Source organism: Canis lupus, chromosome 10 (assembly GCF_048164855.1).
Source record: "Canis lupus baileyi chromosome 10, mCanLup2.hap1, whole genome shotgun sequence".
Lineage (NCBI taxonomy): Eukaryota > Metazoa > Chordata > Mammalia > Carnivora > Canidae > Canis > Canis lupus.
The window spans coordinates 74,238,014-74,251,334 of record NC_132847.1 but is presented as its reverse complement, the minus strand read 5'-3'; positions in this window follow the sequence as shown (position 1 = coordinate 74,251,334).

Sequence of the window (13,321 nt, the reverse complement as noted above, 5' to 3'; positions counted from 1 at the left end):
ACTCAACAGCATCAGGCATATGTGTGATTTCTTTCAAGGGTCTGTAAATAAGGTTGTGAGGGGTGAAATATATTACCTGGGAGCTGGTGGGTCTGGAGAGATCTATGGGAAGTGGAGACAGGAGCTTTAGAAGCAAATTTAACTAGTATTTGGTAATTGGGTGGAGGGTGACTTGGTTTTGGATATATCTGGACTTGGCTGGTTTTATTGAGCTAGAGTCCACAAGAAAGACTACTAATGTTTTTATTACCTATTATAGCAATCAAATTTGGCTCAGACCAGTGAGTTCAGGATTCTAGACCAGCTCTCTAAGGAGAATTTGGGTCACTGCCATATTCTAGACTTCTATAGATGACAAGGGCTGGTAACCATTTTTAGAGGTTAAAACTTGTGCTCACATGCATTATCTCGTCTTAGTTCATCCTTACAACAACCTTGCTGGTTGCTCATTATTATCCCCGCATTGTCAATGAGGAATGATAAAATTGAGATAATGGGTTTTATTTATTTATTTTTTGCCCCAAAACACATTCTGTTGAACATTAGACATTGACCTAAACCACTCCAGAGGGCATTAAGGAAAGAAGAAGAAAAGAAGGTGACTAGAAATCTCCCACTCCATTCCCAAAAAGAGTAACCTTGCTTTACGTTTCAAGCAACATTTATTGAGTGTCAACTATATGGCAGACACTTTGTGGGATTGAGGATAGAGTTTTGACTAAGACAGAATTATGGGCCCTTTCCTCTCAGAGTTTCTTTGTGGTCCCAGCATTGGCTTAATAGCTCTTTCTTCTCATCTTATCAAACCTCATATCATGGCATCCCATCTCATTCCATTTCATTTCGTTCTAATCAATGACTACTGATTTATTGCTGGGCCCTGTGCTGGATTGCTGCACCTTAACTTTAAAGAACTTAAGTTCTGAAGTAAAGGTGGGGAGCTGGCATAGAGGCAGAAAGAGAGCGAAGAGACAAGACTATTTGCAAGAAACAAAAACACTTTTGGGAGGGGGGAAACTTTGGGTGGATATTTTAAAAATTAGAGAAATATGGTAGGAGGAAGGTTTGTATAGGGATTAGGATACCCCTCAACTTTTTGAGAGATGAGAGGGATGTGGAATATAAAGGAAGACATTGAGAGACAGGGAAACCAGATTGAGCAGAGATATCGAGGCTTATCTAGGAAACAGTGCATAGGAGACAAAAATGTGAGTTGAGGGTTGCTTAAAGATTTGAAAGTTTACCAGAAAATGATATTTTATCAACTCTTTCATGAAATTATGTAAGCTATCTATGAGAATTCTTTTTCAAAATATTTGTGTACAATTCAATGACAATTATACTGTGAATTACTTATGTAATCATCTTATAACCAACTACCACCAAACTATTTCAATGCCTGTATCTTATTGTTCCATTTGTGCAAAGTTAGGGGTAAATGATGATATGACATGCTGTAGAAAAACAGGAATTTTGAATATTTTGAAAAAGAGAAACAAGGCAAGGTAAAATTGAGCTATCCGATTTTGGGAAAGGTGGTCCGGTCATATTAAATTAAAAAGGTTTGCTTAGAGTGATGGTCACATTTTCAAAAGCTGTATAATCAGAACTTCTCTTTATATGTATCAGCATTTCATTAATAGTAATATAGTAAATGTGAGATAAGTTTTTTTTTCCTTAAGCATTATTAATTGTATAAAAATTTGGGGGATTCTATTACCTTGATTTGATAAATCGATATGACTGGATATTGAAAATAATACTAGGACTAAAAAGGAAAAAAGTCTAACAATAATGACGAAGACTCAAATGATGATCTATTATATCAAAATCTTAAAAAATTAAATTTATATGGACAAAGTACAAGTTATCAGACAAACACATCCTTCTGATAAATCCTATATATAAAGATTCATTTATTTATTGGAAAGAGATAGATAGAGAGAGAGAGAGAGAGCAAGCCCAGGAGGAGCGGCAGAAGGAGAGAGTCTTAGGCAGTCTGTGCACTGAGCACAGAGCATGACCAACATAGGCCTCGATCTCACAACCCTGAGATCATGACCTAAATCAAAATCAAGAGTCAGATGCTTAACCACTGTGCCACCCAGGTGCTCTGAGGTAAATCCTATATTGATACAATTTTAGAGGAACAATGATCATATTTGGCATTTGTTTTTCTTTTTGGTTTCACTATGTTTGTATTTCATTTATAAATTTGATTTGGTGGTACAGCTGCAAAAGCACTATTATTTTAAGAAGTATATGTCTAGATTTATGCCTGAGCTCCATTATAATGAAAATAATTGTAACCTTCATTGGTGGTCCCCCAAATTATTCTTTACTCTCTAAACTAAAACTATGTATTGCCAAAATTTATGGTGTAGAAGAGGGCAAAATAAGATGTGTGCTTTGAAATAAATATTTTGGCCAACACAGAATGGATTGAAGGGGAGCAGGGAGACCAGATAGAAGTACTTGTATTGCCTGGGCCAGATGATATATGGCTTGAATGAAGCTATAGTAGTGGTTGGAATGGAGAAGTAGACAGATTCTAGGAGACAATTTGGTGCAATAATAAACTCTTGTTACTACTAATGGTGATGATCATTTAGCAGCGGAGAAGTTGCACCTCTGTGCCAAATATTTCTAGGGTCTATGGAATTCAGGCCAGAAATTAGTAAAGGGGCATTTTGTCAAGCTTATTGCCTTGTAATAGTTACCCTCAATGGGTATTTGTTGATTTGATTTGATTACTTTGTGTGGAATACAAACCAATTAAACCCAAGCCATATCTTCGCAGAAAGGCAGGTCTATGTAGACAGCACAAGGGAAAATTTCAAAATATCTGTACCTTGTCCTCAAAATTCAGAACAAAAAGCCTGATGCAGAAGATAGTGGTCAGGAGGGCAGCAGAAAAGACTGGTGAGTGATGGGAAGATGACGAGCCAGAATTTATTTCTCTGAATACTATAGGTCTCAAGAACTACAGTGAGAGAAATCACCAAAGGCGAAGATTGTTCCCTCTTCACAAATATGAATGAGTAAATGGCAATTCCTGTTCATTAAAATTCTATGGAGATAAAGAATGAAAATTGGTAGATAATTAGCCGATTTCTCTATTTGCAGAACTCGGCTGAGCATAAATAAAGAATGGTCTTGCTATCGATGCATGTGGTCATCATCTACAAATGGAAAAATCTGCTCATCACCATTAAAGAGGATTTTTCATGTCATTTGCTTTGAAGCTTTAACAAAAGGAAATATACAATTAGAAGGAATGACACTGCTTCTCTATTCACTGCCACTGACTTTGCCTCAGACACACAATCAGAAAAGATACTATTGTCTCCAATCTTGAAAATAGAGTCGGAAGATACAGAGAACGCCCACCTTGATAACTTCTAAACACCATGTCCTTCTTAGTAGGTCCAAGGGCCAGGGTGACCCCAGCATGAAAAGGTAGTGCCTGAAATTAGATTAATTTTAATTTAATCTCAGATTTGTAAAATACCAGGCACTTTTTCAGTCAAACCATACTTATGCCAGGTATCAAGATCAAATCTTCCCAATTGCTAATTCTGTGAGCGTCCACACTCTTCAAGTCTTGTTTTTATTCTTCCTCAAGCCATAAATGACTCACAAATCTGTACTGGGCTCCTCCTTAGTCTTCAGCCTTGGCCACATCAAAATGATGTATTTCATCTGAAGCCACCTCTGATATATATACGTCTGTTGGAGTTAATCATTGCTTTCTCTGCCCTCTCAAAATTCACAAGTTATTACAGACTCCTTCTAATTTATTGTTATTTTTATTAATCTTGGCTGATAGGAAATTGAAGGTAGTGACTGTACCTTGTAATTTTTCTTGGACTCTTCCAGGGCACTGAGGAAAGCCAGTCCCCCCGAAACTCAAGTTTTCCAGCTAACAGAGATATTCTGTATATGTTTTTGCTTCATTTGATTCTTTCAGAAAATCTATGGCACATCAGGTCAGCTATGATTTATTCTAATTTAATAGTTAAAATACAGAAGTCTCAAAGCAGTGTTACAAAGACCCTAAATCACATGGTTTATAGGTGATATGGTAAAAAGCCATCAAGTTTATCTGATGCCAAGATACTAGTTCTCTCTTCTCTACATCATTTATGCAATGAAGTTTGCTATTTGATAATAGGACACATTTCATCTCTGTATGCTTGCAACACTTTCATTTTCTTCAAGTGAGAGGTGGTGTGTATTTAAAAAGAAAAACATAAGACAATTTTATGGTAAAATTAAGATGGATCACTTAAGATCTCTCAAGTGCTTATAGAATCAGGTCTGAGAATCACCATCCTAATACCCATTGTGTTCTATAGAATAAAACAGAATCAAAGATATTCCAAGAGGCAATGGTTTAAATGAGTTACCTTCGCTCTCAAAGGAAGTTCAGAGGTCAACAGAACATGCCGCCGTAGCCTCCCAAATTCCAACTCACAATTCTAAATGTCGTGGTAGTTACTGCCGTTGACTGTACTGGAGCTGTGGTGATGTGTAATCCTTGTCTATATCCACATCATAAAGGGGTTTAGAGAGTCAACTGGGATACCATTTATGGTGTCTGATACATAGTGGGCACTTGATAAGGCTTATTGTCATGTCTCACTGTTTTTACTTGTTGTAATACTGGTAGTGGTTGTATCTTCCTCCTTTCCCTCCTTTTCCTTCTCTGTTTATTTTTACACTTCTCACCTCTTAAAGCCCAACTAGATAATATACTTTCTTGAATAAGCGTTTTAACATCAAGGACAGAGTGAGGTATTCAATCAAGTGTTCAAGAATTCTTAGTCAACTTTTACCTTAGATTCCTCCCACCAGCAATAAATTTCACCCCCCCACCTTATGTCCAAAGCCTTACTAATTAGGTACTTTTTCTAGAATCATTCTTACACACGTTCTTTAATCAGTGTAAAAAAAAATATCAGGTGCAACACATGGAAAGAGAAAGTTATGTATTCTTTAATTACATACTGCTCACTACTCCAATGTGCAGTCATGCTAGGTTCTCCTTCCTTTCCTACGTAAACCTATCACACACACACACACACACACACACACACACACACAAACACACACACATTTTCTTAAAATTTAAATTGACTTAGTGTCTCTTGTTGCATAGTTTTATCTATTCTTCATAAGAATGCAAGTTCTGACCTGTATCCATACCATTTTCCTTAGATTTCTCCTTTTTTCCCTTCTAAAGACTAATGACATGTTTTCTTACAATGAGCCACTTATCTATTCTTTTTCTTCATAATAGCTGTCAATAACTGCAGTGTCACAGAATCTTGAACAAAGTTTAGGTTAAAGGAAAGAGATTAGAATCTTACTCTAGCATTTGGAGTCTAAGATCCACTAATTTTCAGGGACACTCTAAGTGATTTCTTTTGAGAACTATACGTTTGTAAATATTCACTTCTGAGTCACTTCCCCGGTGCCATAATGTCAGGTATCTTTTATCCCAGACTATAAACAGATAACAATTTGCCACATGACACTTAAAATAGTTTTGTTCCTCGAACTCCATAAGCCAAATGAAGGTGTCTTCTTGGTTAATTTTTATCTCTCATAATCTATAGGAAACAATGGATAAATATTAAGTGTCTAATGAAAGTCCCATGATGAAAGTATTAAATGCTAGACAAGGAAATCAATAAGCTATAGGCCCCCGTGGGTCTCTAGCTGTGGTGTGAGCAATCTCATGATTTAATGACGTCCGTGAAGAAATTTTTAAGTTGAGATTAGAGAACCAATCCCAGAAAAGAAAAAAAAAAATCATATAATCCCTTTATATCTGCCATTCTCAAATTATTGATGGGCTTTTAAAAAAGTACTTTCAGTGAGCTGTGAACAGAAATAAAAGATCATGTCCACCCAGGACTTCAAGGTTAGTGATAAACAATTCCATATTTTTCCAAGGTTTACTTATGAATCACATTCTAAGAAAACAATGATGGTCTCCAACATTTGATCTTAATAAATTAAAGGTACCTTGCAAAAACTGAGTTACCACCCACTACTTTCTTCCTACACCTGACCCTCCAGTTTTCCTAGAGTTGGAAAAGAAGTGACAAAGTCTGACTAAACATAACTAGACCATCATCAAGTATCTGTGAGATACTTTCTCTGCCATTAGACATTCAACTTCCTTGAAACAGTCACAGGGTCTATTTCTTGCTGCTTCCTTGGTGCTTAGAAGAGGGTTCAGCACATAGTAGATGTTCAATAAATATTTATGAAATAAATTAACATATACAAATAGAGTCATAGAAGGAGGTGCAGGTACCTATTTATATTTTAAAAAATATATTATTACGTAATTGTCACAGTCGAAAATTATTCCCATGCTCACAACAAACTTACACAGTTAGAAGAGGCAGCTAATGTTATGATTATGTACATTTGCAGATGATGAAAATGAGGGCTGAAAATACTTCCCGGAGGTTTAGAATCTTTTTACTAGCAGAACTGAGCCTCCAACTCGCATTTCCCTAGTCTTCTTCTGGTGGCTCTTTTCACTAGCTTCCTCCCACCTCTCAGATTCGCTCATTCAAAGTGGAAGCCACGATATGGCTTCCTGGGTCAGCTTGAGCACACTTCCCTCTCTCTGGTCCCTCCAGAGACATCCTGGGCCACCCTGAGCCTCCTCTAACCAGAGCATCCTTAAGTGCTGAAAAACACAGCACTGCTGAGCCTACTCATCAGCCAGTTGGCACTTTTTCAAATGAGCCACTGAATGGCAAATGCACAGATAACACTGGGATAAAATGAGCTCCTCTTATTGATTTTCCAAACCAATATGGCACGGGTGCTCCCTCTTTGTGCCATCTCCTCCCTCTGCCTGGAGGCATTCTCCACCCGTTCATCATTTTAATTAGACATTACACCTGGCACAAATGCTGAGTTGATTAACCTTAAAGGAGCTGAATAGGTTCTCTGATCGTTAACACGGGGCCCCTGACATATTATAACTCATGTTAACATGTGCTGTTGCACAAACTCACAGCTTCTTCAGCCCACTTTCCAAAGCTGCCGTGCGGGGTAATAGCATCTACAGAGAGCGCTTCACGAAGTGTGCTCCCATAATAACGCCATGAAAAGCAAGATTTGAAAGATGGATTGGTGTGGACTCTGCAGATACCACTTTTTAATGTTTATATAAATGCACCTTCTGTGTCAAGGGGGGGAATCTAAGGGGTGGTCCTTTGTATTAGAGTATTGAAAAGGCAGGAAGGAACGTTGCTTTTGGAGGTGGGGGACGTGGGGTTTCATCCTGAGCTGACTGTGATCTTTGAATAGTCTCTTAATTTCTCTGCATCTCAAACTCACATGGAAAATGGGAGCTTGAAAAGAACAGGAAGGTTTCCCTGCGTTGCCTATACCTGGGGCCCAGCAGCACACCTCTCATCTAGGGTGGAGATCCTAGAGACGGTATAGAGGGTACACTAGCAAATCCTTATTCTTTAATCCGGGTTAAGTGGTTTCTGCCTCCTTGCTGGTAAGATAGCTAGTATCTTAGGAGCCTCCTTTCCTCTCCCCGACAGGCCACACCCAGTCCTACACACTGGTCCTGCCAATGCCCTTCCAGTCCAGAGCTAAAGCGTCTCCCCAACAGAAGCCACACCCGTACCTCGCCTCCTGTTATATCAGGTTGGAAAGACAGACAAGAACTAAGCCTAGGAGGAGGAGGAAGGGAATTTTTGAAGATCCTTTCATGCTTTTAAGGAAGCTCCCTCCTTTTAGTCTATGAAAAGGATCGTGTTTCTCGGACAAGTGTGGGGTTCAAGTGTGTCCATTCCTCTGGTTTGCTCTGAGGATCAAAATAACGGCAAGTTAGATTGAGTTTCGGGATAATAGGGGCTGTTTTTAACCGATTTTTTTTGGTATCTCTAATGCCAACAGCAATGCCATATACACAATAGACACAAAATGTGTGCTGATTGAATTGCTTAAAATAGTTGGGAATTCAAGCACAGGCAAACACTGATGAAAAATATATTCGTGTCTGAATATTTTTATTTCTCAAATGACATTATTTTGGTGGCAAACTATTCCAGTTTACCTTTGACTAACTATTCCACGTATAATTATTTTTGGATACGGGGAAGGAACTCTGTGAAAGGCTATCTCCCTCACTTGTTAGGTCTGCGCACCGGTATTAGATCTGCGTTCTCTTAGCTGTGTGACTTTGGTCAGGTTACTTGTCTTCTCTGAGCCTTATTTCCTTCCTTATTAAGTTTTTGTGAGAATTAGTTGAGCTACTATGTGCAAAGCCCTTAGCATAGAATCCTACACAGTCAGTACTAAGTAAATAGCACTTCCTCTTAACATTACAGTGAGAAAGAAAAAAAAATGAAGCAGAGAGAGTTCTGTGAGTCATTGTCAATCAATGCTATAAATAAGCAGAGGCTAGTAGGAAGATAGGTTTCCTCGCTCTGCCTTAAAATACAGGGAGAAATCAGTCTCTTTGGAAGTTCCTGGAAATAAGAATTTGTGTTCTGATACAATGATCTTATTTCTTATATTCTTGTCTGAGAATCAAAGGCAGGGCCCAGAAGATAGGCCTATGAGCATCTCTTTTTATCTGTTGAAACTTAAGGACTTCAAAGATGGCCCACTTACACAAAATCCCTGACCTCTAATCCCTGTCCATTTCTGTAGAAAGGTCAACCTCTCTTTGGCTTGTGGCTTGTGGAAAATGGAGAAGCATCCAGGCTTGTAGGGAAGCTTCACAGACTGGGGCCTGAACTCTGCTCAGTTAATAGGCTTCATCTTGGAGGAGTGTAGGGGCTGGGATCACTTGACGAGATTTCGTCACGCTACCATCCTTACTAAGGAAATGTCTGTTGTTTCCTTCATTGCCGCAATACGTGCTCCAGGGTCACCAACTCAGGATGCTTTCCTGGACACCTATCTTATCCTCCTACGTAAAATGCTCCCGTGTCCTCCAATGTATACCATCTACCTCTGTTTTAACATCTGCCACCTGGCTAGGGTCCTCTGGCCACTCTCTGAATCCCTGATTTGACTGTAAGCTGGGACTCATCCATACTTGTTTCTTTAAAAAAATATTTTATTTAAATTCAATTTTCCAACATACAGTATAACACCCAGTGCTCATCCCATCAAGTGCCCCCCTCAGTGCCATCACCCAGTAACCCCATCCCCCCATCCACCTCCCCTTCCGCAACTCTTTGTTTCCCAGAGTTAGGAGTCTCTCATCCATACTTTATTAATCTTTGCCTTGCTAGCATGGAGCTCGGGGCTTGACACTGAGGAATCTTTCAGAAATGAAATTTGTCTTTGCATAACCAATGAGCAAACTAACCAATAAAATGAGATGGTACATTGGGAAAGATACACTCTTTGCTGAAGAAAAGCTGAGTTCACATACTTGGCTCTTCCACCAACTGTGTCACCTGTCGGACCCATCCAGTTTCTACAAATCATGGTTTTATCCTTTGCAAAATAAGGATAATTATACAAACTATATGAGTTATTAAGCTGCAGTCTCTCAGCTCTAATTTACCATTCTTTACTGTGGAAAATATTTTCTTTGCCATCTGGAGGAGGAGATGCTGGGAGAGGCATCAAGACAAGAGGTGGAAGAGAAGACACAGTCCATCCTACGTAGTTCTTACTCCTGCCAGTCTTGCTCAGCACCCCTTATTCACTCTGGCTACAACATGTTCCTATAGCAGAAGCTGGGTCTGGTTTGCAGTTTTCCAACACCCTGAGAAACAGCCGCACCACATGTCTGGAGATACCAGCCCCTGCCTGTCTGTGACTCCTCTTCAGCGGTCTGATTCCCAGCTTTGTGGAGCCCCTATGCCAAGCTGTTTAGTTTTAAGAATTCTAACTTCTTTCCTTTTGCACTTGCCCCGAGGGAGATACCTCAATCTTACTTAACTTCCCATCCCCCTTTCTCTCTTCAGTCCTCCAGCAAACAATCTTTCATATTAAATTCTATCTGTTTGGGACACTTGGGTGGCTCAGTGGTTGAGCGTCTGTCTTCTGCTTAGGTTGTAATCCCAGAGGTCCTGGGATTGAGTCCCATGTGGGGCTCCCCAGAGGGAGCCTGCTTCTCCCTCGGCCTGTGTCTCTACCTCTCCTTGTGTCTCTCATGAATAAATAAATAAAAATCTTTTAAAAATAAATAAATTCTATCTGTTCAAGTAACTGGCATGGTTTCAAATTGGTCTGACTGAACCATGCTTGATATACCCACCTTGTAGGATCGTGTTATGTGTGGCATACATCAAAATCATCGGGCAATTGATGCAATGCTTTACTTATAGAAGTGACTAAATAAACAGCTCTAATGATGATTATTTATTGCCTTATTATTAACATAATGTTATTATGTTGTGCTGTTATTATTATTGTCTTATTATTATTAATTATAATATAAAGTTTACCATTTTAACCAGAGTGTACAACTCAGTGGCAGAAAGTGCACTGACATTGTTGTATAACCATCACTACCATCCATCTCAAGAACTTCTCTTTCATCCAAATGGAAACTATACCCTTTCAACAGTAACTTCTCATTGTCTCCTGCCCTCAGCCCCTGGTAACCACCGTTATACATTCTTTCTCCACGAATTTGACTATTTTAGGGACCTCATAGAAATGGAATCATGTGTCTGAATTCAATGAGCACATTTTTTTCTAGGTTCCTCCATGTTGTAGAATGCATCAGAATGTAAACTTTTAAAAGATATTTATTTATTTATTTATTTATTTATTTATTTATTTATTTGAGAGGCAGAGAACAAGCAGAAGGAGTGGCAAAGGGAGAGAGAGAGGCAGGCTTTCTGCTGAACAGGGAGCTCAACGTGGGGCTCGATTCCAGGACCTTGGGGTCATGACCTAACCAAAGGCAGGTGCTTAACTGACTCAGTTAATCAGGTGTCCCCAGAATGTAATTAATTTTTAAGGGTGAATGATATTCCTCTGTATGCATATACTATATTTTGTGTCTTTATTCATACACCAATGGGCATCCCAGTTGTGTCTACCTTTTGGCTGTTGCAAATAATTCTCTTATGAACACAGGTGTGCAAATATCTGTTCAAGTCCTTGTTTTCGTTCTTTCACAGAAGTGGTATTGCTGGATCATAAGGCAATTCTATGTTTAACTTTATGAGGAACCACCATACTCTACAGAGGTTGTATGATTTTTCATTCCCACCAACAATGCCTGAGGCATCTTATTTCTCTACATCCTTACCAAAACTTGTTATCTTCTGGGTATTTTTTTTTTTGTTTTATTTTGTTTTGTTTTGTTTTTTGCTTTTCTTTTTTTTTTTTTTATAACAGCCACTCTAATACATGTGAAGTAGTATTTTACTGTGATTATTGTTTTTGTTGTTTTGTTTCTAATTCACAAACACCTTTAAAAGAAAAAGTCTCCCATATTAAAACTGCATGGATGCTGTTCCTTCAGAACTGGAAAGACTAGGTGAAGAAGAATAGCTTAATTGATGGTACCACGACTCTAATTCTGACATGCCCACTTCTATTATGTTTGCTAGAGAAAACATCAAACCTTTTTTTGCTGGTTTGTTTCTTTTGCAAAACATAGGTAAGCAAGAATTGAAAATTCTCTGATAAATTTGGAGGGGGAGCATAATAAATTAACCAAAAAATAAGAGACAAAAAATCAATCATCTAACTCTCATTTGATTTTGCAGGTTTATCTTACTTGGTTAAATTCACTTCGATCTGATAAAAGTTATCAAGCATCCAATAATTGCACCAGATTCTATATTATATATAGACTCAATCAGACAGGAACTTGTCCCTACCCCCTGCAAGAGATCACCACCAGATAATATCAGATAGACAATTTTGATCTATTAACATATATCTAGGATACACTATTACAAGGCTCAGAGGAAATGTTCCACTCACTGATTTTATGAATTCTAGACTTAAAACCTGTCTCACTGTGCCAGGGTACCACTTCCCATCCTGCCTCCATATGTCTGGAGCATGCTACTTAATCTGGGCCTTGGGGACAGGATCACAGGAGTGTAACAATATTTTCATTTTTTTAAGATTTTACTTATTTTATATTAGAAAGAGCATGGGTGGGGAGAGAAGTGGGGGCAGGGGAAGATGGAGAGTGAAAGAAACTCAAGCAGACTCCACACTGAGTGTGAAGCCTGATGTGGGACTCAAACTCATGACCCTGAGATCATGATAAGGGCAGAAACCAAGAGTTGGATGCTTAACTCAGCCACCAGGCACCCGATCAATATTTTTTAGAGCAGCATTAGAAATCCTCTTAAAGTGAAGATTGTCTTTGTTTAGGAAAATACCCTGGAAAGCTCCCTGGAGTGGTTGATGCTGTCTTGAAGATATAGGGTTTTAGGAGTCTAAGAAACCAAGAAGTAGGTAAACTAATCTGGACAGAAACTATGATGTGAAAGTAAAAATAGAAAGGGATACAGAGAGGAAATGAGACAAAGGGAAACCAAGAAATATGCTATGATGATGAACACCGACAAGCAGGAAAAACTAGTGGATTTTCAGAAACAGGATAATTCAATTTTTAAGTTCTTGTGTGTGTGTGTATGTGTGTGTGTGTGTGCACTGCAATAGAAATTCCCTTTATTATTTGATTCTTCAATAAAGCTATCTACCCATATAAAAGCCTGTCTTGAGGTTTTTGTTTCATTCCTCTTTCTAGAAATCAAAGAGGGGGAAAAATTAGCTTCCATATCTAAGTTGATCCATTGCCAACAGGGAGAGATCACAGTACAAGATGAGAAAATATTCCCTAAACTATTTCAGTAGAAGCAGAAGTTCACAGTCAAAGGAGGTCAAGACAAAGCAAGAGCCCAGGAAACTCACACATGCACAAATAATGGAGAGACCATTAGAATAGCTACAACTATGGCATATATATTTGAATTATTATTGCCTTATTTTTTAAGACAAGGTGACTATGTACAACTGGAATATCTAAGAACATCTGAGATCCCAACATAATATGTTGTGTAAGGTAGTGATTAGAATCACATCATTTAGATTCAGTAAGGATCAAGTGAATTTCTTATTTTTGCCTTAGTGTTTTTGGGCATGTTAATTCTCTGAGCTCCAGTTTCCTCACCAGTTACAATAATAAAGTCAACTTTCTGAGGAGTTTTGAAAATTCAATAAAATGATGCAAATCAAACCAAGAGGTGAATCTTGACTTCACCAATAAATCATAGATGTCGTTTCTGACTCTTTTTGGCTTATTCACTATAGGATTTATGTTACAGTCCTG